This window comes from Haemaphysalis longicornis, unplaced genomic scaffold (genome assembly GCF_048455015.1).
Source record: "Haemaphysalis longicornis isolate Haplotype H1 unplaced genomic scaffold, Haemaphysalis longicornis Haplotype H1 scaffold_10, whole genome shotgun sequence".
NCBI classification, from domain to species: domain Eukaryota; kingdom Metazoa; phylum Arthropoda; class Arachnida; order Ixodida; family Ixodidae; genus Haemaphysalis; species Haemaphysalis longicornis.
The window spans coordinates 55,042,964-55,068,729 of record NW_027526204.1 but is presented as its reverse complement, the minus strand read 5'-3'; the positions used below and the strand labels follow the sequence as shown (position 1 = coordinate 55,068,729).

At 46.0% G+C, this 25,766-nt stretch overlaps 2 long non-coding RNA genes across 5 annotated transcripts in view; one reads left to right on the top strand and one right to left on the bottom strand.

Moving 5' to 3' along the window:
* LOC144158552 (uncharacterized) overlaps positions 1-6,306 on the top strand; it is a 32,553-nt gene extending 26,247 nt beyond the window's left edge. The window contains exon 5 of the long non-coding RNA XR_013320120.1: positions 5,984-6,306. This is a non-coding gene — a long non-coding RNA (uncharacterized LOC144158552). The remainder of the gene's footprint in view (positions 1-5,983) is intronic.
* Positions 6,307-11,462: 5,156 nt separating this feature from the next.
* Positions 11,463-25,758, bottom strand: LOC144158549 (uncharacterized). 4 transcript variants are annotated; one of them, XR_013320115.1, is made up of 4 exons: positions 25,497-25,758; positions 19,314-19,457; positions 17,992-18,130; positions 11,463-11,897 (listed from the first exon to the last, which is right to left on the bottom strand). It is a non-coding gene; the product is annotated as an uncharacterized LOC144158549 (long non-coding RNA). The 4 variants fall into 4 exon arrangements; XR_013320116.1 differs by having other exon boundaries at positions 11,465-11,877; XR_013320114.1 differs by lacking the exon at positions 11,463-11,897 and adding an exon at positions 12,693-17,809.
* Between the last annotated feature and the right edge of the window lie 8 nt (positions 25,759-25,766).

The window sequence follows — 25,766 nt, the reverse complement described above, 5'->3', positions numbered from 1 at the left end:
CGTCCATAGAGTATTGAAGAAAAGCCCGCCAGAGCCGGAGTGCTTCCGATGATCCAACGTGCGATGGTGGATTGATCCACTCCTGGAGGGTACCAGGTCGGCATACGCTGAGAGACTGAACTGCAGTCTCCTGAACCACGGTAAAGGCAGGGCAATGCCACAAAAGATGTTCAGTTGTACCTCTTGCGGGGCATAATGGGCACTGGGGGTCACGTATGAGCGCGGGTTGATGAGGTGTAGCCGCGCTGGGGACAGATGTTGGCCAGTCTTGGCTCGGCTTAAGAATCCGGCTTTTTCATTGCGCTGTGGCGGCCTCTGGTGGCACCGCCGAGAAGCGATATAGCAGGGGTGCAAGTGGGCCGCCACTGCAGCGGAAAGGCAATCGGGCCTGTGTAGCTGGTGTTTGTTTTACATGAATTCTATAGCCAGCCTACAGCTGCGAATGGACTAACTATGCTGGAAGACATACGTTTTCAGCGTGGGAAACCTCTGAACAAGCGTGCGACGCTCGTTACTTTTTGCAGCGGTTCCGCAATGTCAATTCCGGAGGGGGGCTATCTGAGGCTGTGGAAGCGATGGTCTCACGCCGTTTGTTTCTCTCTTCTTTCTGGCTCTTAAAAGGGAAAGGAGGGGGACATAAACATCTGTCAGGCAGCAGCATAAACGCACGCAACTAAGGTGGTCTTTATAAAAATCATTGCTTGATGCTGGTATGAGGATTTCAGTGAAGAAAAATTATACGTGGCTGCATATTTGCTCAATACCGCTGTTCCTTTTTATTCTGCTCTGTTTCTTATCATAACGACCATAAATGCATGTGCAGATTACTTTTGTGAGAGTTTTGACAGATAGAAATGCACCAGAAAAAAAAACAATTCTCTGAGATACGTTGGGACTTCGGAGTCCCAATGTATCTCAGAAAATTGCTTTTTGTGGTGCTTATATTCGTAACAGTAGTTGTTCATCCTAGTCGCACGATTACACTTCCTTCTTTAGAACTGTCAGTCTGGAAAGTTGGTATTGGTGCATTCGTTTTAAACAGTGGTAACAGTGGCAATCATGGGCGAAAAAAACAATGGTGCTCAGGAACTACATTTCTACTGAAATCGCACGCTCCTCGTAATTTGGATCAATACATTTCCCAGCATTGAAGGGCTGTATGCAGATTACAACAAGAAAAAAAACCACCTTCCGTGAGCATGCCAGGAGAAAAAAATTAAAAACCAAAATAAAAAAAGCACCCAGCAGTATCCAAACCGCCACGTATGAGCGGTGCGCAGTGTCTGACACTCTAAACTACTCGGCCACGGTGCAGTAACTGAAACTACCTGAATGCCGCGGACACGAAGCTGAAGCTTAGCTTATGTTGTTTTGCCCCTCTCTGAAAAAGATTTTTTACAGTATTGCTGGCACAGAAACTTATCATTATTTGAATAGCGCTTGCCCACTAAAAGACTCTTGAACCTCCACGAATACTTGATACACAGAGACTGTGGGCGTTACGTATTAAGCCAGGAAGTACGTTCGCAAAATTAGCTCGCAAGCAGATCGCGAGTTCACCCGTCGAAAAAAATGTGCTTTTCGTACATTTGTTTTGCGTTGAAAACATTGGTTGATTTTGATTCTTCGTTTTCTAGATTAAGGTTAGTAACTCTTCATCTGGACTTAACATGCCTTACATTTTCTACAATCGTGCAGCCCTGCACGCATATGAAGCTTCTGTTAAGCGAAGTCAGAGAAGCGTCGCTAGCCACGAAATAAGGAACGCATACCTAGTATTAAGGTACTTTCGCTTCGTTGACCTTACGAAGGTTATTATGCTCTGCGAACTAGCAAAATAGAGGCACATTCATCGTGGGCCGAACCTTGTCGGGGCCGACTGGCCGCCTTGGTCAACAACCCTTTCACAAATCTCGCTCCGTTCGTGCGTTTGAATCGTCTGAGTAATATGAGAAGGCGATCTCGGTATTTGGCGTGCCAGCAGTTTGTCGTCTCCGGTGGTATGAATGCCTGGTGGGACTGCGACGGGACGCAGAACGGGGGGTTTCTGCATGGTGCCATGGCGGACAGCTCTTGATTTGTTTACTCCTGTTTCGGGGTTGAGTGTGTCGATAAAAACATAAATTTCACCCTGCATGTTATGGTTTGCTCGGCAGTTGCATTTGTAAAACGTACTGTACTTCGTTTTCTCTGTGGGGGCAAAACCTGGTCGCATGCTTTCACTATACACGGGCTCAGTTACAGCAGCAGACAGCAGCGGGGTCAGCGCGGAGCAGACCGGCCGACACCTGCCAGACTGTTTCCAGCTTCCTCCACCAGGGACATGCGCATGCGCACTAGAGTTGTGAAAGAGGCGTATTACCGCCTCTATCCTTCGAAGAGTGCTGGGTAGTCGCTGATATTTTTCTTCGGGGTTGGCCAAGTGCCGGAGAATGCTGCGGCAATAGCATTGAGCACGATGCCAAGTCTTGGCCTTATCTATTAGAGGCGATGGTGGGTGTGCAACATCGGCAATGGCCGAAGAAGTGGAAACGACAGCGCATCCAGGCAAAGGTGCGGAAAGAGCGGCAGCGCACGCTGCTTGGTGTGCCTTTTCATTGCCAGTAATTCCCTCATGCGCAGGAATCCATTTGATGACTATGTTGTAGCCTTCCTCCCGTAGGCGACGGGCTTCTTTCCGAATTGTGTTAAGAACAGAGTAGTCCGCTCCCCCTGCATGGCAGGCGGTGGACGCTGCTTGCGATTCTGTGTAAACATAATAGGTGCTAGATGACGGATCCCGCCTTTCCACTATTCGAGTAATGGCAAGGCATATGGCGATCAGCTCAAGATTGGTGACCGTGTGTTCCTCGGTGACCCGTTGAACTACAGTTGTGTCAGTCTCGGAATCGTGCCAAGCTATTGCGGCGCCAATTTGGAACTGGGCGGCATCCATGTATAGTTGAATGGTCCCTTCTAGGGATAGCTTGTGTGACATCTTCATGTGGCGTTTAGCGGCAGCTTTGTGCCTTTGCGGATTAGCTGAAATCATGTTCTTTGGTAATGGTATACCATCCACTAAATTGACGAGTTCCCATGGTGGGGCAGGAGACGAGAGCGGCTCCAGGTTGTCAACGTCGTATCCCAATGCCTGCAAGATGTGACGGCCAGCCAGCCAACGCGCTGGTCTTATTTGGCCAGGCGATTAGGCCGGAAACGTCTTCTCCGTTGTCCGTTTTTAATATCGCTGCGGCTCAAACTGGCGCAGACCGTGATAGTAACAGCTTGTCGCCACTCTTCCAATCTGATCGTGGAAAAGAAGTTTCACATGCGAGAAATAGATGTTAGTGTGGTGAAAAATTGTGCTAGGGGTTGTTGTCAGCACTAAATTTAAAAGTGGCAATCAGATATTTGCCGTGATGGTAAGCCTACGCTGACAGGCAGTGGAGGTTCGGCACTCTGACCTAGCACTGCCGGCACAGCGGTGCGGCATGTGGCTGAAAGATGGCGCCACCTGCGCGGTAGAATCTAAAAGGCAATGGCAGATGTCTTGGTCACCGATCGCTCAAACGGCAATTATCGCCAAATTAAAGTTCCACATCCGAAAAAGGGGATGTTAGTATAGTGAAAAGTTGTGTAAGGGATGGTCATTCGAAGTTGTACTGATAGCAGCCATCAAATATTCACCATGGTACTAGGCCTAAAGTTCCCAACACCCAAGCTGACCCGAGAAACGCCGAGCCTGCTGGCTTGGGTGACAGTTCTTGTGGCCACTGCCGCGCACGAACTCAGTCCACGTTTCACGCTGCATGTCATCACGTGAATTTGTTCGGACAGGCTTCCACTGAGCAGTACTTCTCATTCCAAGAGCTTGCTAGAGCAGAACTTCACGAACTCGGCGACGCGCACAGGCCGCTCAGATAAGACACCACGTAGTTTTCGGCACCAGTGCAAGGGAGCACCATGCGCCGGCCACGAACTGAAAAGCAAAGACGTCGAACAGGCAAAGTGCGCAAAGTTTACAAGCATTGCTCACAGAGGTACACCCACGCCTCCTGCTGAAACGAACACCAACGACAACAGCAGTGCAGGCTATCGTTTCCGGTTTTGAAAAGGACTATATGACGTCACCCTGAACCGTCTAGACACGCCAGGCAATGTGTCATTACGCCGATAGCGATTTCGCTAATGCTGCCGCTTTGTGGTAGCTCGCAGCCGGGACAATTAAAATCGATTTTAGATGTGATTCTATGCTCGGATCACTGCACAAATTTCTGTGAAGCATCTGTTCAAACTACAGAAGCCAATTATGTCAATTTCTAGGCATCAAAATTTGGTGTCGGTACTCCTTTAAGGATTTGGTCTGTTATAGAATAAATACAGCATTAGACATGATGCAAACGGGAGGTCCTCTGTATGTCTTGGTCATATTGAAGGCATGCAGGGTAAGCCCTTCAGCTTCCTCAGCCCATGTTGCGAGCCTGATTAGCTCTACCCCTTAATACAGCTTGAGCACTTTGTTTCTGCCCCTCTTGGAATTCAGTTCAGCAGGTGTATACGCTTGCACATTAAAAAAGTATAAAACGCAACATTGCTTGTGGAGCCTACTTCTGCATGAATGAAAATAGAAACGAGGTTTGAAAACTTGGATGCAATAAAAAAAATTTCTCCTATATGGACGTTATTACAGAAGAGGTTTTTAATGCCAAAAATGGCAACAAGTTTTATCTGCATATACTGGTTAACAGCATCATAATGCACTGTAGACTAGGCAGTGATTTAACCTGACTGCTTCACATTTATGATAATTCAGAACGGGTAACAAAAACATAACAATAAAAGCAGGCTTCACAACAGAATACTTACGGCAGTCAAAAAGTTTATTATATGTGCTGCGCAATATATCATGGTAAAATAGAACCAAAGAAAGGACATTAAAACCACCAAATAGAAAATATGAAGCTATACAAGTGACAGAGAACATGATAGGCACTGGAGCCAGTCACACTCATGGGCAAGAAAGCGTGAAGAGTCAAAACAGTATCTTGTTTGCCAAATGATCGCACAAGTGTCCCCCTGTGTTGCTCATTGGGTATGTAGCGTGTATTTTTTCCTTTTGGTGGCCTTTGCAAGGAAGGGTAAACAATCAAATTTGCAGTAAAAGATGACAAGGTTACCATTGCCTGTGCTAGTTTTAAGGGAGTTAATGATGATACGACTCATCATTTAGGCAGTAAATCACTCTACCTGTGAGCAGAATGTCGGACATGGCAGCACACTTGCACGGAATGAGGAGTTTGTTTTGTTTTTGTAAGCAAATGGTGTCTGTCAGCTCTTTTGAGTCTGTGCCAGCTGAGAGCAATGAGTCTGGTTCACAAAAACACACATCAATGCGAGCACATTCTCCCGCCTTCCCAAGCCAGTGGGAAATACCTAAATGTTTCCTGCGAATTAACATGTTCACTGCCTTCTCGGTCACTGGTGGGTTACTGCCTGGGCTCCTACATGGCAGTAAAGTTATGAGCATGAATCTGCTTGCGGATGTGATATCTTCATCACAGTATCACAACTGCTATAAGATGGAGTTTTTGCTGCGTTTTGTGCATGAGTTAAACATGTTATTTTGTGAAACTTGTGGTTAAATATTTTTTTGACTATGTATTTATAATCTTTCAGTTATTTAAGGAGAGCGCTTAGCATTTTTTATGCATGTTTTTGATGGCCTAATTAGGGCTTTGAAAATGTGAATAATGGATGTGGAATGTGTTAGGACCTTCCGCCAGGCTTTTTTAAGTGCTTCAATCATTCTGTGTGTTGGGACATGAGGTGCTCTGTTAATATTGTCACCTTGGCCATACTCAGCTGTGTCCAGGGGTACTCTGTGCCTGTATTTTTTCGAATGCTAGCATATTTTGGTTGGTTTTGGTCATGCAGTTGGCATATATGCAGTCTTTATTATTCTTGAACAGTTTATCCAATAGTGTGTCTCATTATTTCCACTTAGGAATTTTTGCTCTGATGGCAAGAATATCCTGTTTGGAGGGAAGCTGTATTCCTGCCTTTCCTGTGAACAACTCAACCACGAGACCACTCATGGCGAAGGGTGTGCCACCACGACGCTTCACATCTGCACTGTTTGCAAAAAAGCTTTCAGTGGAAACCGCGGCTTTGGCCAACATATGAAAATGCACTCCAGCAAGGATTCCCACGAGTGTCGCTCCGGTAATGGGCAATTTACATACACAACTACCCTGGTTATTTATGCAAGTGCACACTCTGGTGAAAGTTTCCACACGTGTAGCATCTGTCGAAAGGTCTTTGCTCAAAAAGCTAGCCTGGTGGCTCATGAAAGATTGCACTGTGGCAATAAAAAGCCGTATGTGTGTGGTATCTGTCGGAAGTGCTTTATGTTGCGAGGTAACCTTGTTAAACATGAAAGACTGCACTCTTGTGAGACGCCCTATGTGTGCAGCATCTGTTATAAAGGTTTCCCTTTAAGGAGCCAACTGGCTCGTCATGAAAAATTGCACTCTGCTGAGAGGCGCTATGTGTGCAGCATTTGTAATAAGAGTTTCGCTACGAGATCCCATCTGGCTGATCATGAAAGATCGCACTCTGGCGAAAGGCCTTACGTGTGTAGCATCTGTAAAAAGAGCTTTACGACTAGCGGGACATTGACTCGTCATGAAAGGCTGCACTCTAGTGGAGGGCCTTATGTGTGTAATATTTGTCAGAAAAGTTTTAAGGAAAAATGCAAACTGGCTGATCATGAAAGCCTCCACTCTGGTGAGAGACGCTATGTATGTAGCATCTGTCGGAAGAGTTTTTCTCAAAGAGACAGCCTGGTTGTTCATGAAAGAGTGCATTCTGGTTAGAGGCCCTATGTATGTAGCATCTGTCATCATAGTTTTTCTCGAAGAAACTGCCTGCCCAGGCATAAAAGATTGCACTCTGTGGAAAGGCCTTATGTTTGTGGCATCTGTCAGAAGAGCTTTTCCCGCGAACAGTCACTTGCAGAACATGAGAAAATGCATAACAGCAAAATGCCCATTTAATAACAGGTAGAAAAGAAACATTGGTAAGTCACATTGACAGTGCAGCAATGAAAAAGGTTATCCAGAAATTTGCACTGGCATACATACATACATACACTGGCATACTTGACATCTATCACACTGAGATAGGTGTCAAGGAGTTGCATGCATTAGAGGAGCTTTCTCCACAAGCATATTTTGGCCATGCACGTGGTGGGACAATGCCAAGGGGCTTCAGTTCTAAAGTGTCTCCTGAAAGGGCTTTTTGAAACAACTGATTTATCATGACTGACTGCGCTCTTCGATAATCACTGCATGAGTGTTATCAGTTTAAACAGTTATGCTACAAAAAATTGGCTTAGAAACCACATTCACAGACCATAAAGAGCCTCTCTAAGCAGAACCTGTGGAAAAAAACGAGCACCTAAAATCGAATGTTGCTGTTCCTGAAATGGCAAAAGCTGCCTGTACTGTAAGCTTTCACAAAAGTTTTGTAAAGGGAAACCTAAAAGCCATGAAAAATTGTGTAGTGGTGAGAAGTCTAATTTGTACAACCAAGAAGAGATTTCAAAAAGATACCTGGTTACACAATGTTAACTACTTATTATTCATTCAATGTTTTGTCTGATGCACTTAAAGGTGTTGTGCTCCGGGGGTTTTCACTTTACACTGTGTATATTCTTGATCAACCTCACTTCATCACGGAGTAAGATCACCTGTTGTTGAAAAAAAAGTACTTTAGATTTCTCGACATGACTCTTGCCATCTACGGTTCTGACTTTTTTCTGATTTTTTGTACTATTCCTTTGTATGATTAACGCCGCACGTTCTTTCACAGCTTGTCTATTTTGACTATTTTTACTTTTTTACCATAATTTATGCGCTGTCTTTGATTGTATCTGAGTCGTGTTTTCTAATTCTTGTTTTCTTTCTTTTTAACCTGCATTTTGGGGCATAATGCTTTTTTATCTTTGATCTATGCGAAATCTGTGGGAGAGGCTTTTTCCCTGCAGTGGCCGTGGAATGGCTGATGATGGCGACTTTTCTTCTTTAACTTACCTGGCACCCGTGCTACCGTATGTACGTCATTTTTCTAAGATGTAGCTTGTATCTTGCTTCGTTACAATATTTTTAAAGTGAGACTTTTTTTTCACCCACTCATATGCTGATGTACAGGTTTTTGGGCGGGTCAGTTTGGCTTCGAGCAACTTCTTTCCCAGTTTTGTTTAAAGTTTCATGTATTAGTCATGGGAAATAAAGTTGCTTCGTATGATTTGTGTCAATCGGAGCAGTGTTGACATGCTAATGTCAAGAAAGTTTCCGATATTTTTTAGTGCGACCACAAAAATGTACATCAGGGCGTCTTGCTGCATCATGACTACTAAAATAACTATATTGTCCATAGCCAAGGACGACGCAGGGTTTGTTGAAGGAACGAACGTTTATTGTGGTGAAATTGTGCTCCTCAAATACCCAAGGAAAATTCCATAGCAGTGACGAAGGAATCAACATAATGGTGTGCGCGGGCGTGTCGACAAATCGACTACCGCAGCATCTGCCCTGTGAGCACCTTTCGGTGCAATTGTTGCTCGAACTTGCAAATTACATCGAGAACATCGATGATCAAGGAAGATTATGTTAGGCTAGTGATGTCAGGGTGAAACACTCTCCCTGTTAAATAACATAGCCTTTCCAACATTAAAAAAACGAAAGGATAAACACACTCCTCTTGAAACTCGCATAACACAGCTGGGTGCTGCTGTGAGGTACAAACAGAAGTAAATAAACATGACTCGCGGCATTACCCCCCTCTAAGTGCATCGAGCCGATGCTACAATAAAATGGCAGTGTAGAAAAACAAAGTCCATCATCTTGCATAGTCAGCCTTGACGCGAACGATGCGGATGACTTTGGGCCATGGGCGTCTTGGCAATGTGCCGGAGGCAGCTGTAAATAAGTTAGCCATCGCATGGTTAAATTCGGTACGGCCCAAAATGCTCTTGCAGAAGTGGAACTGCTGCTCCAATTGCTCCAAGCTGCTCCCAAAGGGTCATCCTGCTCCATGCTGCTCCAAAACCGTGTGCTCCATGTCGGCTCCAAACAGTCGGAAACAAAAACGAAATTGAATGTATTACTCCCATTTTCTATGATGCAGCTTCTGCTATCTTTCCACTAATGTTCGCTGACTCGCACATTGGAAAACACTTCCAGTGCGGCAGAAAAGAAAGTTTCTTGTATAGTGTATGATGGATTGCTCGCTTATTTCAAGGACATTCTAGTCCAGGAGTTGAATACACCGGAGTCTCTTTCACAATCCAAATTGACGAGGCACCAATTTCAGAACAGCGCTGCCAAGCTTGATTTGCTTGAGATACTGTTGTGACAACAAAGAGTTGTTGAAGATTTGCGATCATTCCACCTGGGATCGGCAAGCGCAGATGTTATCGTCTATGCTGTGAAGCAAGCAGTTTAAAGGGACAGACAACCGATTTTTTTCGCGTATATGTTCTCTAGCTCAAATGAAAGCCAGCGTTTTATATAGCCCGGTAACCACAAGCAATTTTTAAACAAACTGGCGTAAATAATTTTAATTTGGCAGCAAACTTCCTGAAATCGGAAGGGTGGCGGTTCGTAGTGTCGAAACTTGACACTACAATATGTGTCCCTGTCACGTGATCTGCAAACCTACCAGCTACTGTAGCTGTTGAAACGTTTATTTGGGGATTTAAAAACTTTTAACACAAGTATTTGTACAAGCTTAAATAGTATATGTATTTCTAAACATTACTTTGAAAATTCTAAAGACACGCCGCCCGCCGCCGCTGGGTTGCTCTCAGTGCAGCTGCTCGCCATCCAGCGGCTCGAGGACGCCCTGGCCCGGCAAGAGCGAACGGGGGACCCTCCCGCGGGAGCGGACTCACCTAGTAGCCGACGTCGCGACGCAGGCCCACCCTCGAGGTCTACATAGCCACGAGCTAGATAGGGTGCGGAGAAGCCCTGCGTGGCCTGATCCGCACCCGCACGCCGGATATTCTCAATAAAGTCTTGTTCTCTCTCTCTCTCTCAGTGTGGCTAACTGAGCCACCATACCCAGAATCAGCGGCAGCGTTCAGCAAACAGACCCAGCGAAGGAGCTTTGACGATTCTTTCTGAGTCAGGGGCGTTTGTTCTGCCAAAATATTTTATTTCAGTCTCCAAATACGCCAACGGCAGCTTTTAAGAAAAAAAAAACGTACCGCCCGGGGAGAATCGAACTTCCCGCCTCCACAACGTGAAGCCAGATTCTACCTATCGTCTATCCCAACAGATGGCGCATTCGTGCAAAATAGACCCTTGCATTAAAAACAACACATAAAGGAACAGGAAAGCTTGCGATTCAAACTTTTTTAGCTGGGAACAAGTTTTCAAATATCGTTTTTTATTTCGCATACAGACGAAGTATGTTGCCGAGCTACTCTATGTCATGGTTGCCAGCATTAGTTTTGGGAGGGACACATACGGCTCGTAGATCGAAAAATTCGATTTGAAAAGTTCTAGAGCGTTATCAGCAAAACCGTTTCTCGTCAAGATGCTTTAAGTGATGCCCTTTCATTTGGGATAGAGAATATATACGCGACAAAAATCGGTTGTCTGTCCCTTTAAGACCCTCTAAGAGACAACCTGTTCTGTTTTTTACAGCGACTGGCCTGATGTAATCAAGAGCCTAAAAATACAGCTGAAAAACGTCAGCTTTGTCCTTGTCGATAGTGGGAAGTGTTCGTTGCAGTAAGTGCACAATGCCTTTGGGCATGCTCTAGCTGAATTGAGCAAGGACGTAGAAGCGGCACTTGTGGATACTCACTGCTTCTTCAGAAACCTGCAGTCATTCTTGGTCACGGGTTCGATTCCCGGCTGTGGTGGTCGCTTCTCTGATGGAAGCAAAAACGCCTGTGTGTACGAGATTTAGGTGCACGTTAAAGATCCCCAGGTGGTCTAGATTAATCCGGAGCCCTCCACTACGGCGCGCCTCAACGCCTGCGTTGCGTCGGCGCGTTAAACCCTACCATCAATCCGCAGCCATTCTTGAGGCTCTTGATGACGTCACCGGAGTCACCTTTCAAAACTGGGCTATATTTTACTCTAAGGCTGCCTTAGAAGGCTTACGCAAAGCCCTTCGCTACGGCCCCCTCCACCAACTGGTGATGGAGACTATAGAAAAAATTACACCATCTTCCTGCAGGGGAACCCTGAGTAGTATGCGAAGCAGGGGCATGGAGTCGATTCAGGTGCCCATTAGTTTTCAGTTCGTCATTTCCGTGAGGTTGAGGTACGTAGCTACTGTTGTAGTTACCGTTTGGTTTCCATGGTAACTACCACATTTTTCACTTACCGGAACTACGAAATGGGAAATTGTGTTGACCCAATGGCTGTTTCGCATATTACTCAGGGTTCCCCTGCAGGAAGATGGTGTAATTTTATTGGAGGGGGGTGGGGGGTGTTCGAGTGGAAAGGCATTAAAGAGAGAGAGAGACGTACACGGCATGCGGTCTTTATTTAAGCATTATCATCATCATGTTCAACGGAGGTGACGTCGAACTGTGGTTGGCGTTCCGCTTTGTCTATGACTGCCTTATGGTCTATGAAATGTAAAGTCAAGGGCTGTTGTAGATGAACCCTAAATTGCTGAAGATGAGGTCGATGCACGTTCCCCGGCCGGACGGTTGTGGGCTGCTTGTAATCACGGCCTGCCGAGACTCGCCGACGCACACCGCTGCCGACGACGATGAAACGTCAAAGGCGCGTCAAGCGTGCTCGCCTCGTGCCAGGATGACACCAGCAACATCCAGGAGCCCTTAAAGGGGAAGCGTGCTCGTGTCGTGCCGGCCTAGGAAGATACCGGCAACACTGTCGTTCCAGGAGACATAGAAGGGCAAGACACCACCGGGCGTTAGCAAGCCGAGCGTGCGCAGTGGGGGTGTGGACGGCGCAACAACGACAAGGGAGGGATTAAATTCCATCAAGCCATCACAGACGGCCAGACATAATATTCTATTGGCTTACAGGCCACTGCGAAGTCATCGGTAACGTGTTGGCGGATGAAGCTGCCTGTACAGGCCATGAGGGCGAACGCGCCGTCCGGCTTCTTTCAAGGACTGATGCCGTGAGGATGCTTCGCTCCTTTGCACGTAGGATTACCACGTAGCAATGGAACACAACGGATTTTTCGAATCCCCGTTTGTAGGTTCCCGATCCCCTTCTTCAGTGCTGTCTTCCGTATGGGCTGCCTCTACTCCAGTCGACTTTACTTTCTAGACTGTGGTTGGGAATAGCCTTCATGGAAGCCTTTTCTTCCTCATCGGAATGGCCAGCAGCGCCCACTGTGATGCGGGTGCGGCGGAAATGACTTTAGAGCATGTGCTGTGCTGTTGTACCTAATACTCGCTGGAGAGAAACGTTCTTGCAACCGTGCTCAGCCGATTGGACAATCGACCATTTACAGTAAAGACTATCCTAGGTCATCGGTATCTATTATCGACTTCACAGAAGGCGACGAAGGCTTTTCTACATTTCCTGAGTGAAATGAATTTGCATGAACGACTGTAGTGCCTAAAACGGCACTACAGCGCATGCCTTCCCACTCCTATTTTTTCATCTTCTCCCGCCCTCTCTTTTATCCCTTGAACCCCACTCCCCAGCAAACCAGGCTCATCACCTGGTTAACCTCCCAGCCTCCCCGCCCTTTCTTCCTCCTCCTCCTGCATCACAGAGAGCATCTGAAAGCCAGCCATAGTGCGCTCAACGTACCTTAGAATGCTTCATTCGACACATGAGCTTGCGTTGGGTGACACTTGAGACAGCTCTTGACCGTCTGATTCAACAGCTGCCAGCAGTAAAAGTGCTGTCATCGAAATGCTCGTGGTGGTGGGCCTTATAACCGCCTGAATATGTCTGTCACAGATAAAGGTTATCTGTTGAAGGCACTTCTCTTGCGCAACTGTACTGATTTGTTCATCGAGTATTTGGCCCTGTTCTAAAACACAGAGCCACTGCTACACATCCTCTTTTCTGAGATGGAAGTTTTGATGAAGAAGGTCCTTCGACATTTTTCTGTGCCTAGAAGTCTACCAGGAAAGCTCCGTAGAAGTTGAAATTGCTCTTACCATCCAACTAGAAGGAGATGTTGAAATGGGCGCAGATACCGAAGCTGCCCTCGCTGACTGTGCATAAACAGTTGCGAGTAGGAGCAAGGAGCTTTTACATAAAGGCCGCTGGATACCTGCTGTGCAGGCTTCCACTTCGGACGTCTGTGCTGAGGGACCTCAGCTGCATCAGCAAGCCTTGCATCAGCAAGCCTTTTCAGTGTAAAAGTTTCTGCTGTATCCATGAGGAACTTGGCTAAAAGCTTCCTAAATATTTTCACCTCAACAGGTGTCCGTTTTAATGAATGAATTCAGCCTTTGTTGCTACAGAAAACATTTGAATATAGCTTTTTTGATTGGCTGGACGAGTTCTTGCGAGAAATCTTTGAGCTAACGCGGTCCCTAAGGTACCATTACTGGGAGAACTTGCAAAGGCACTGTAAAGCCTCGCATGGAAACGCAGATGTAGAGACAGGCTTCAGTGAAAATAGGCGTGTATTTCGGGACAGAGCTAGTTTCTCCGTTTTATCTTTCAACGGCCTTTGGTCTTTAATGTAGTTCCAAGATAGATTTGGCCGCAATGCAGCAGCAGTTTCCCGGAAAGGAGAGGTCATCAGAGCTGTAGAGGATGCTTGGAAACGTCAGATGCAGCGACTTGGAGGCCAAGCCTTGGAAGAACCACACGACCTTAAAGCGGCCATCCAGACAAAACACAGGTTCGGTTCATTCGAAAGATTACCTCGTTAGAATCATGCTGACACCATTTGAAACTTCGCTCGAATAAGCTATATAATTTAGAAAAAAGGGAATAGCCGTGCGGCTTACAATGCAGCTGCGGGATACGGCATCCTTAGTGACCTTAAAGGGGTCATCCACACAAAGCAAAAGTTTGGTTCATTCAAAAGATTGCCTGGTTAGAATCACGCTGTAGCATTTTTAACTTCGCTCAAATAAGCTATATAATTAGGAAAAAAGAGAATGGCCATGCGACCCATAAGCCCATTTCCCAATACAGAACCAATGATGTCATATGCCCAGCTGTGCAGTTGGATGAGGCCGGCAAAAGCAAACACAAATTAAGCACGTTTTATAAGCTTGCCGAACGAGCTATGCGCACTTAAATGCAATCCATATTAATTTTACTGCAATAATAACGGTGCGATAAACAATGAAAGTTACGGATACACACGTAAACAGAAATACTGATGCACACTGTTGTTGGTACTGGGCGAACTATGCTTGTTTTAGCTGCAGAGCAGTCTGCCGCTTCAAAGTTGGCTTGCACGACATTGGCCGATTGGAGTAAGAGACGTCTTACGTTACCCTTTTTGTCTAAGATACCTCATGTTTCACTAAATGATTACTTTCTTTAGTAGCGAAAACAAGGCAGGTGCAAACACGGTTTAAAAAAAGCAACGGTGGACAAGAGCTCGGCTCAGTATGGAAATGCCATCTGGGAGCACTGATGGCAAGAAAAGCTGCAGAGCCAAATGACGTAGTAGAAGATCGTTTGATTACGCACTCTTACGACTTAATTGTTGACGTCCTGAAAAGACACGATACGGTGGGAGATTCAAAATATTAATCTAAATGGATTAATTTCTTACTGAATACGGCTTGATTTGCCGCCACACAAGTGCTGGTGGCACTATAAAACACGAAATCTTTTGAATGAAGCAAACTTGTGTTTTGTCTCAATAGCCGGTTTAAGTCCTTTGGTGAGTCAGGTAACATGTTTAACACTGTTGTACCCGACGCACACCGAGTCACCGGTTTGACCGAGGAGCGCAGACACTACTAGTACCCACTGGAGAAGAGAGCCTTTATTCTTATTACGCGCTATTTATAACGTGGCTGCGGTTACTGATGATGGCAATGGAAATTCGCCATCTTAACACTGTGCTCCAACTGGTGCACGAGCAACAACTAAATTACACACACAACATCCCCTCCTCCCAAAAATGGGCAGCAGACCATCACTGCATCATCTCATAAGTCATAATGGGCAAGCCATGCAGGCTTGCGTCGGTCTCTGGTGGAGCGCCGCGGAGCCTCACTTACAGCACATGCCTCAGTTACACCACCCAACATGCTACTTGATACAAAAATGTCTGTGACATCAACACTCGGCACACCAGCACTTGCAGTTGAAGTTGGAACTGCGATTCTGTCAGTGCTGCAAGGGTAGTAAGTGGCTGGAACTCCTGGGCTCTCAGGGGCTGTGCTGCTGTGGAGACGGAAGTCCTAGGGGAGCCGCAGGTTGCACCTGTTGCAGGATTCCAGGCTGCGGTGTATAGAATAAGCAGCTCATGATTCCAAACGAGACCGTCGCTCAGCTCGTACGTGTCCTCATGTCGCCGCCGGAGAACGGTGAAAGGAGGTGAATATGATGGGGAACTCTTTGGCGCATGTCCCGGTAACTTAATCTGAACTGCTTGTCCTGCACTCAATGATGAATGTTTGGCTGCACGATGTCTATCCGCATAGTGCTTGCTTGCAAGCTGTTTCCGAGTTACCCTTTCTATGACGGCTTGAAGCTCCACACCTGCCATCTCGGGAATACTTCCAGTCAGTCCTGCATCGAGATCGTGCCTGGTCCTTGGTTGACGACCATATAGGAGAACAGCCGGTTTTTGGTCCGTGGGTACATGCTGGGTGTGGCTGTAGATCTCAAGTGATCTGCGATAGCCTCCTTTAGTGGGCGGTGTTCCTTTAGACACACCTGAATGTAGTCCTTTAAAGCACGATTAAACCATTCCACTTGTCCAATTGATTGTGGGTGATAGACTGCAGAGAATTTCTGGCGGATACCTATATGGCACAAGAATTCTTCAAAACTACAACCCTACAATCAATCAATAAATATACTCTGTAAAAACGACATGGCCATCGCTGAAGTGACGTTAGAGGTGAACCCTAGTTCTGGGCACTTGCTGAAGTAGTCTACTAATGTAATGGCAAAACGACAGCCCTGAGGAGCCCTTGCGAAAGGACCAACGATGTCGAAGCCTGTCTTCTCCCCCGATGCTGAAGGAACTAGTACCAGCTGCATTAGTGGCACAACTGGCTTTGCCGATTTGTCAACAGACTTACAACTGGCACACGACTCGATAAACTGTTCGACGTGCTTGCTCATGCCAGGCCACAGTATTTTTCTTGGAGCCGTTGCTTCGTACGCGTGATGCCTGCGTGTGATTCATGGGCGATATCCAGAAGTCTGCTCACCAACGAAGAAGGAACAACGAACTCTTCCCCTGAGAGCAGCAGGTCATTCGTCACTGACAGTTCGTCCTAAAACCTGTAGAAAGGCATCGCTTCAGGAGGCAGCGTGTTGGCTGCTGGCCACCTGGACGTTCCACTGCATCACTTGGCAAAGTACAGGATCCTGCGAAGTTGCGGTTACGAATTCCTCGCGACTTAAACATGAAGAAGCACAGCAAACAGCATCTTCTTGCTCTGGACAGACTCCATACTTGTCCTGCGGTAACCGGTAAAGGGCATCTGCGACAGTGTTTTAAATGCTCTTCTTGTATTCTGTTTTGTAGTATGCCAGCAGTCTGATATGCCATCTGGCAATCCTGAAAGGCTGACGGCCCGCTCCATTTGCACCAAACAGTGTCACCAGTGACTGATGGTCTGTGCGTAACGTGAAATGCCGGCCCCAAAGGTACATTTTCCAGTGCCCATATGCAGGCTTGTGCTTCCAGTTCACCTACAGAGTACTTGGCTTTAGCCAGTGTTAGGCACCTTGATGCAAAAGGAATGGTATGCAAGCAGTCACCCTTCTGTTGCTGGAGTACAGCTCCTATACCAATGCCAGGAGTACTGTTGTAACCACTATTTCCAGAGCAGGGAAAAAAACTAAGTGGTTAATTGCCAAGAGGAGCTTCAGTTGGTCAAAACACGGTTGTCTTTCCGGCGTCCTAGCAAAACCTACTCCCTTCTAGAGCTGTCGTAGAAGCTCAACGAATTCAGCATAGTGCGGTATGAATTTTTCTTAGCACCCAATCATATCAAGGAAAAAGCACGTTTTTGCCACATTTGGGGGGGGGGGGGGGGCTGGAACTGTCTGCATGGCCTCTACATTGCTCAGGAGAGGGCGAATCCCTTCTTCACACACTCTGCGACCCAAAACGTCAAACTCCTTCACGCCAAAATGCACTTGTCATTCAGTTTAAGTCCAGATGGGCAATGCTCTTGAAAACCTGTAAAGCAGGCATCACGCTCTTCTTTTGTGCACCCAAACACAACAATGTCATCAATGTATCAGAGAGTATTTCTGCAAGCTTGCAGGATTGTAGTGCTCATTCAGTGGAAAGCACCTGGTACCAAAGCAAGTCTAAAACAAGCACGGTTGAACCGGCACAGCCCATGCTCTGCGATGAAAGCAGTCAGGTCCCTGCTGCCTGGGCTAAGTATCACTTGATGACAGGCAGAGGCGAAATGCGGTATTGAAAAGAACTTTGCGCCATGGAGTTTGTGTAGTAACTCTTCTGTGTGGGAGAGGGGAAATGAGTCCAGAATGATTGCTTTGTTAGGTTCCCGCAGGTCCACACATATCCTAACTTTTCCGTTCTTTTTCTTGAAACCATTGGGGAGACACATCGGGCGCTGTCAATTTTCTCAATCACATCCGCCTGCTCTAGCTGATCCTGTTCACCTTCCGCAGATCCTTCACTGCAAACAGCAAGCATCGTAGTTAAGCGCTTACAGGAGCAACATCCTCACGTGTCGTGACTTTACACACGAAACCATTTGCAAGACCCAAATTCCCATCAACCTGGTGCGGAAACTGGGATAGCAGGTCAGGAGACAGCCCTCCGGTTTAAAAGAAGTGTGGAAGCAGCTTGGTGACGTACCGTTTTCTGTAGTTGCAGTGTGCTGATGGTGTTGATGCCCAGGAGATTTGTGCTTTGCCGTACTACGTAGAACAGGAGTTGAGCATGCCGGTTCCGATAGTGGACTGGAGTGGCGAAGCATTCTTCAACGCTGATTTTACTGCATGAAAATTCGAGCAATATTGCCGATGTTGGTTGGAGTAGTGGTGCAGGACTTAGTTTACTGCATGTGTCAGCAGCAACAATTGAAACTGCAGAACACGTGTCCACTGCTCCGACGAGCAAATCACGCAGTGGCGCTCCATGCTGGCGATAACTGTAGCTTTCGCAGGGCATTCACACGCTAAGGAAAGAGTGCAACCGTGTCTCGGCATTGTTGCAGTTCCTTGAATATGTTTTTTTTTGTTTTGCAATGCATTGATGACTACCACGTGTGCGCAAGCAGGACGAAGAAATGATCCGAAAGGTAAAACTAACAGGCACGTTCTAGACCCACAGCGAGTAAGTGTACCATCAGGGAGCATTGTATATGAAAGGACCAGCATTGCTTATTTCTTTATTTGGGTTTTTGGGGCGTCTGTAATTTAATAAACTTCATGAAATTTTGCTGACTACTTGTATATTTTTAGCATATAGCCCCGCTGATTCACGGCCACCGATTCTTTGGACCGATTCTTTAGCACTGGCAGCGCAGGCAGTGGCCAATGCGCTGCCGCCTGATGCTCTGGAGAAGCTCTTCTTGCCCCAGAATGTGCATGAGTGCTCTGGTGGTAGCTCGTACTGTGAACTCCAATTTTCCATCCACATGTGAGTGTCAAAGTACATTGTGCTCTGTTATTTGGGGTGTGCCATAACATGTTTGCCGAATGTCCATGTGGGTTCAACCTATTATAGCTCACTCACAGAGCCACGAACAAGCTCACCTTCATTTATCCTCTGGCATTGGAGTTGCACAGCAACAGCTAAATGACGTTGGTAAGGGTAAGCATGCATGCTTCAATAACAATATAAACCTCCTGATGAAGCAGCTGAAAGAGCAAACATGCAACACAGTTGTCACGTGCCAAGAGAAATCCCGAGAGGGGATGCACCGATTGCGCCGAACAAACAACCAATTATGGAGCATCACGCCACTGAAGACAACAGGCACAATCCACGAGTGCTGCAGCAAAACCTCGACTTAAGTTATAGATGAGAGGCAATTAATCGGGAGTATAAAGTAGCACGCTATCTCTGAGGAACAAGCCAGGGGATTGCAGCCAGACCACCGACTATTCTTGCCAGGCCTGGGCAAGAACGGGCCAACCTCGTATCGGATACAAGTGTCCTGTCGCACCACCAACCTGTGTATTGGTGGCCCCAGCGGTGACGGTCGGGCACCTGTAGCCAGCATTCATGGCCTGTCGACCTATTCTTCGACGGTCCCACAAAGCTGCGTCCCGGAACCTGCTCGGGGCCTCCTGCTGTGAGGTCTGCAATAAGGGCAGCTGCATAGTGCCCCCCCCCCCCCCCCGCATGGTGGAATGACGCCAGTCCCAGCTTAAGACACTTCCACCTTGCACTGGATGACGCCTGTCACTGGGTCACAGCCACGCTACGTCGGTGACACGTCTGCACCAGTGACAATGGTAGGCCAGTTCACTAGGGATTCGTCATAGGACGCTTAGGTGGCATAGAATTGTGTTTAGGAAGTTTAGCGCAACTGGGTATGCCAGATTAAGGGTTTTTAAAATTACCGTGGTAAATTGTAGTGACAAGTTTTGGGTTGATTATCCATGAAATGCAGGCTCACCAAGATGGTTCAACTTAAATTGAGGACGACTCAGCAAGCAATTGAACAGGAGATAGGTAATAGGTGTAACATTAAGGGACAAGAAGAGAGCGGAGTGTATCAGAAAACAAATGCGTGTTAGGGACATATTAGTAGAAATTAAGAAGTGGGTGTGGGCAGAGAATGTAATGCAAAGGCAAGATAACCATTGGTGATTAAAGGTAACAGAGTGGATCCCTAGAATAGTCAAGACGGGCAGGGGGCGGCAGAAGGTTAGATGGGTGGATGAGATCAAGAAGTTCGCGGGGATAAATTGGTCGTTAGCACTGGACCGGGATAATTGAAGATCTGTGAGAGAGGCCTTTGCCCTGCAGTGGGCGTAAACAGGCTGATGATGCATGTTGTTATTGTGTGCAGTTGTGTTCAATGTGATTTGGTTTTAGGTTCAGAGCTTTAGGGTTCTGTTTGATGTAGGTTGCTCTGACGTTTATCGCACAGAATGAATACATGGTTTTTTTGACCTGCCATCGGCTTGGCCTTACCCATTCTTCTAATCTGATCTAGACATTACGTGACACCAATTCGTGAGCTCGACCTTTTTGGAAATGTGCACTGAACAAGTGTCCAGAAGCGCGAAAAATTTGCAGCCCTGGTGTCTCATAGAGTGAAAAGCAGCCCTCCTCACATAACAAGAACTCACCACAAGAACTTCAAGAATCAAAAATAAGTTTTCGCTGGCTACGCATTTGTATTTTGTCACGTAGTATCCGCATAAAAAGCAGTTAGGGCTTCATTCAAGCAAAGCTTTTCCAGATGTACTGGCCGACACCTGCATGAGTGGCGCACAGCATAGCGATAAGAATTGGCCTCAAATAACTGTGTGCACATATCATGTGCCGCATTACGCTACCTGAAATGGGTCCTGCTTCAGGGACGAGACTTTTGGTTTTGACAGGTGCCACCACCCATCCTTAACCAGGGATGCAAATAGCGCTTCCCAGGTGGAAATGGAGTCCTTATTCGAACTGAAAATAAGAATTACCAACCACGTTTCCAGCTTAATTTTCGAGCACCAGTTGTGTATTTCAGTTTCCAGCCAGCCATATACTGGGAAAATTTCATTCCAGCCAGAACATCATTTTTTGCTTAGTGGAACGTCTGTGACAACCAGGCTGAAAAGGTTTCGAACTAGAGGCAGAATTTTTAATACTGACTGGAAGACATTCTAAAGCAATTTCCAGCCCCGGCTGCTGAAGGCGGCCGGAAACTTTTTTGGAAACCTTTCCGGACAACTTTTAAAATGCGGAACAAATAAAATAAAATGTCAATTCTTTTACGATCTTGGCAAAAAGTTATAGAATGAAGAAATACCCCTCAAAATAGGTACAACCTTATTAAAATTGCATTAAATAGTTATGAACATTTTCAGGTGCCCATTCCCGATGCCAGTTCACTCACTTAAAATGTGTTCTGCCACTCTGGCTTGTGCAAGTGTACGAGCAGAAGATTGCACATGACTGTTAGGTGTTTTTAGTCCTCTTTTGTACTAAAAGTTTAATTGTGCATTCAATCCTTTCTACTGCGATGCCTTGGCGTGCATTCGTAATGTTTGAGGAGGATGTGGACAGGGATGTTTTTAGATTATTCGTGTCGCATGTCGATAACGGTGAACTGCTCGTAAGAAGATGTGACTGCAACGAAGGCAACAATACACTGCGTGCCATTCAAATGAATCGATAACATTAGGTCATATTATATTGATTTTATCAAATCCATAAGCTTGCAGATTTTTCCAATGTTTTGATGTGGTGGGAAGCAGGGACAAAATACGCGCACGTCTAGCCCTAACACAGTGGTAACAAAGTGGCAATAACTGACCTAGCACGATGTGTGGTGCTCTTGTAAAAACTTAGTGCATGGAACCTAGGAAAAGTTGGACTGGGTGATTTGGTATCATATTAAGGTGGCCTGTGTATGAGCGATAAGCTCTTGGGAATCTCAGTTAAACTAGACCTCAGCATGTTTAATAAATGCCGCATAATGCGCTAACAGTGCCCACTCGTCAACTGCTGAAGTGCGGCAGACAGTCACGTGATATCATTTTACACTGTGAACTGAGCTATAATAACTTGCTCCTCTTCCTCCTGTTTCATTTTTTAGTATCTGCGAGGCAACATATACGTGACAGTGTGTGGTACAAATAACTTGAAACCCACAAGACTGCCGGTGTAATACCAAAAAGTGTCCCCGAGAACTCTAGTACTAAACACATAGCACCTATGTTACCATTGCCATTTTGCAAAGCTTACGTCACACTTGACATTGCAATTATACATGAAACCTTATTTTTCATAGGCAGCCTGGATCGCCGGGAACATTTACCGGATGCGTGCGGTATTTGAGAATGCTATCCCTTATTGCCATAGACACCAGCAGGTTCATCATATATATATAGGCATGCGGCGTCTTGTTCATTGACCCCTTATCATATAAACTGCGCAGTTTGTTCATAGATGCAAAAGTACAAGGTGACGCAGGAAATGAAAGACCATGCAGTCCTCTTTGCCCTGTCCGCGCACAACAGTGACTTGGAAATTACCACCTTTCTGAACATAGCGAAGTTTTTCGTTTACAAGGTGCGGACAGAGCTGATGTGTTTTGGAGGTGATGTGGCATCTCTGGAAAAAGGAAAAAGCACCGTGAGCGGTCAGACATGGTCAGAACCCCTTAATTTCTGCTGCGGTGGTGTTACCCGTTAACCGGAATGAGGGTGACCTCATGCTGCCACATTTTTCTGCAGAACTCCACGTTATTGCTGCCGGGTACGTGGATGTGCTTGCCACAGTTGTAATGCCATTGATACAGAGTGTTTCGAAAGAAAGACCACATATCTTTCAGCAAGATTCAGCACACTTCGCCGACCTCTACAGACAACACATTCCACTACACCCAGCATTGTTTTTAGTGGATGATCCCATGCTTCCTCTACAACGCACCTTTAAGTTTCTTAGTGACATCAAGTTTTTACACATTTCCTATCACGCGTAGTTCCACACACCATCACAACCTGGCCTTTTACACCAGCCATCATTATTGTCCTTTACTGATTTTACTTTTGTTTTTGTTAAACGACTTTAGAGTTTACGTTTGCATCCTTCATACCTAACCACCGTTTTGGCGCTCTTTGCCCTAGTTGTCCCCGTGCCATAAACATTCAACCATCATCATTACTATGTCGGCCGCATCGTTGAGGGAGACGCCAACAAACAGCCGCGGAATACAAAAGACTTGCTGGAGGCCTTCATTGCTCACTCAATAGCCAACATCTCTACGGAGCACCTGATCCATGCATGCAGCCATTTCTGAAGCCGAAACGAATCGCTTATTGATGCCAAAGGCGGATTCATTGAGTAGTTATGGAAATAAACCATAGGCGAAGCACTTCGCAAAGTTTGGTGAAAATATGCTTAAATTTGCTGGGGATATTCTCTTCTGCCTGAAGCCAACGTGCTGTTACCAAATACCTTGTGCACCCGGTATCTCATGAAGGATGACACTCCCCATGCGATTTTCTTGGTACACAGTGAGAAAGCTAAAATATGCAAATATGTGCCATGACAATATGGTCTAAGTTTTAATCTGCATCTTGTGTTACTGCTGTAGGGCACAAAAGACCGCGTTCTTGTATTCGGAAATTATATATGGTGTTTTTACATATATGTAGCTATAAGTGACTGAGTCACTGAGTCCCCCCATGAAATTGAAGTATAAAATTCTATTTGGTGATGCATTCTCCTCAGAGTTTCCATAAGGGGAGAAAAATTCCTATTCCTAGGTACAAAAATTTCCAACTTTTTCACATTTTTTCCCTGCAGGTTTCCCGGCATTCTCTTTTTGCAGGTGCTATATCTTTACGTGGATTCCTGTGCTGTTTTGGGCGCCGGCCACCACCACCTATGTCAACTTTGCATAGCCTTCCAGACGCAGACAGCATCTAGAGACTCAACGTTTCAGAGTGAACCAAATTACACTACATCTGCCGCTCAGCAGCACTTGACTATGCATTTAATGCTTTGTACCAAACATGCTTACTTTGCATGCAAAAGATCTAACTTCAAACTGGTCATGTGAAAAAGAATGAGCCATTGCTGGGTATTTGAGGCAATTTTTGTTGTGTGTCGGGACTCCTGGCACCTTCTCCTGTTGACAGCACGCAGACTAACACCCGTGCCACACATACAAGAAAAATGATATTAAGTGCTCAATGCCGTAAGTTTTAATGCCATTAGTTCACTGCTGCATGCAAAAAATCTAATGCTATTCGCTCTAATGTCATTTTTGGCTTAAGGAGCTTTGCACAACACAATCGCCTTCACGAACGCGTTAAATCCGCCTACTCAAGAACGCGATTAGCACGAAATGAAACCAACCAATTTCTCAGCACCAGAGGGCTGACGCAGAAATGTAGCTGAACTTAAAAATAAGACGATTTTTTTGTGCACTCTGGGTAATGAAGTCCTGAAGACGAAGTTGACTAAATCATTGGCAAAAGGCAAGACACTGCGTCACTCGGCTACTGCTGGCAGGCGGCGGCAGCTGCTGAAGCCACTTTTAGAAACGGCTCACACCATTGTTTATAAAACACTATTTCTCAAAACGTTTTCTTTTGCAAAATACATTTTTAACCCTTGTAAAATGTTTTTTTCTACGCCAAAGACTTCTAAAATATGAATGCATCTCTTTTTTTGGTCATTATCATCACCACGCCAAACACATTTAGTGCCTTTGCATTTGTGCGTGTAGCACGGCCCGCCCAAATATTGCCAGTCAGTATCTTAAGGCCTTAAACACTTAATGTCATTTTTCGTGTTCATGTGGCAGGGTTAAAAGGCGCACCCGAAATACTTTTTTCTATACTGCGCAGGAATACGTGCAAACAGCCACCTTCAGCCACAGCCGCGTTACGCTTCAGTAGCTCTTTCTAATGGATTATTCTCTTCTTAATGCTCCTCCCTGTTTTATGAACTGGATTAGAAGCGATCTTTGATGCTTGTGGTTTCAGGAATGTGACTGCACATAATAGAACATACAATGTGACGGAGAGTTAAGGGACGTTTTTAAACGAAAACAAAGTAATAAATGATAGAAGGTCCGGTTTACTGGCATTAATTTTCCTTCTTACGTCACGACTCTAAAATTCCTTGCCTATATTAAATATTTCTTTTTCCCCCTAGCCGAAAATTCTCTGAAAAAGTGAAAATTCCTGCACCGAACATCACTAGTGCTACGGCAGCTGGCAGTAGAAATTTAGCAAAACAAGTGAGTTCCGGCTAGAAGTGATGCAAAATCCAGCATGAAAAAAGGCGATTTTTAGGCTGGAAAGTGGTGGAGAATGCAGAAAAAAAAAAAGGTCATTGCTGGCTGGGAAGTGATGCAGAAGCAAGCAAGAAAAGCAATTTCAGGCTAGGTAGTAGAACGAGCAAGAATAACTCAATTTCCAGCTGGAAGGCTACACTATTCTAGGTGAAAATAAGGTTATTTCCCGCAACAAAAAGGGGTTTCCAGTTAAAAGTGGGCACTGTTCCACCTGTGAATGGTGTGATTTCAAGCCAGAAAACGTGTCATTTCAAGCTGTACGTGAGCCTAGAAATTTCGGTTTGAAGCCACGTAGAGGTTTCGGCTGGGGTTCATTCCAGTCCAGGATGGGAACGATTTCCAGTTCCATAACAGAGCCGGTGCTGGAAATAATTTTCACCTGGGATCACGAAGGGGTGCTGGTGGTGACATGTCGGTCCGTTCAAATGCAGACTTTTCTGAACAAGTGGGGCCGACGGGTCGCCGCCACGCAGATGCCGGGACAGGAAAACCACGACATGTGAAGGCGCGCACACACAAACCTCTTCAGGACTGCAGCACGGCCTACGGAGATGTTCTAGCTGCAGGAACTCGCGAGTTGTCAGGGCGTTTGGCAGGCCCTACACACCGACGTTGCCTTGCGCGCGGTTAGGTATTGACACGAGCTACT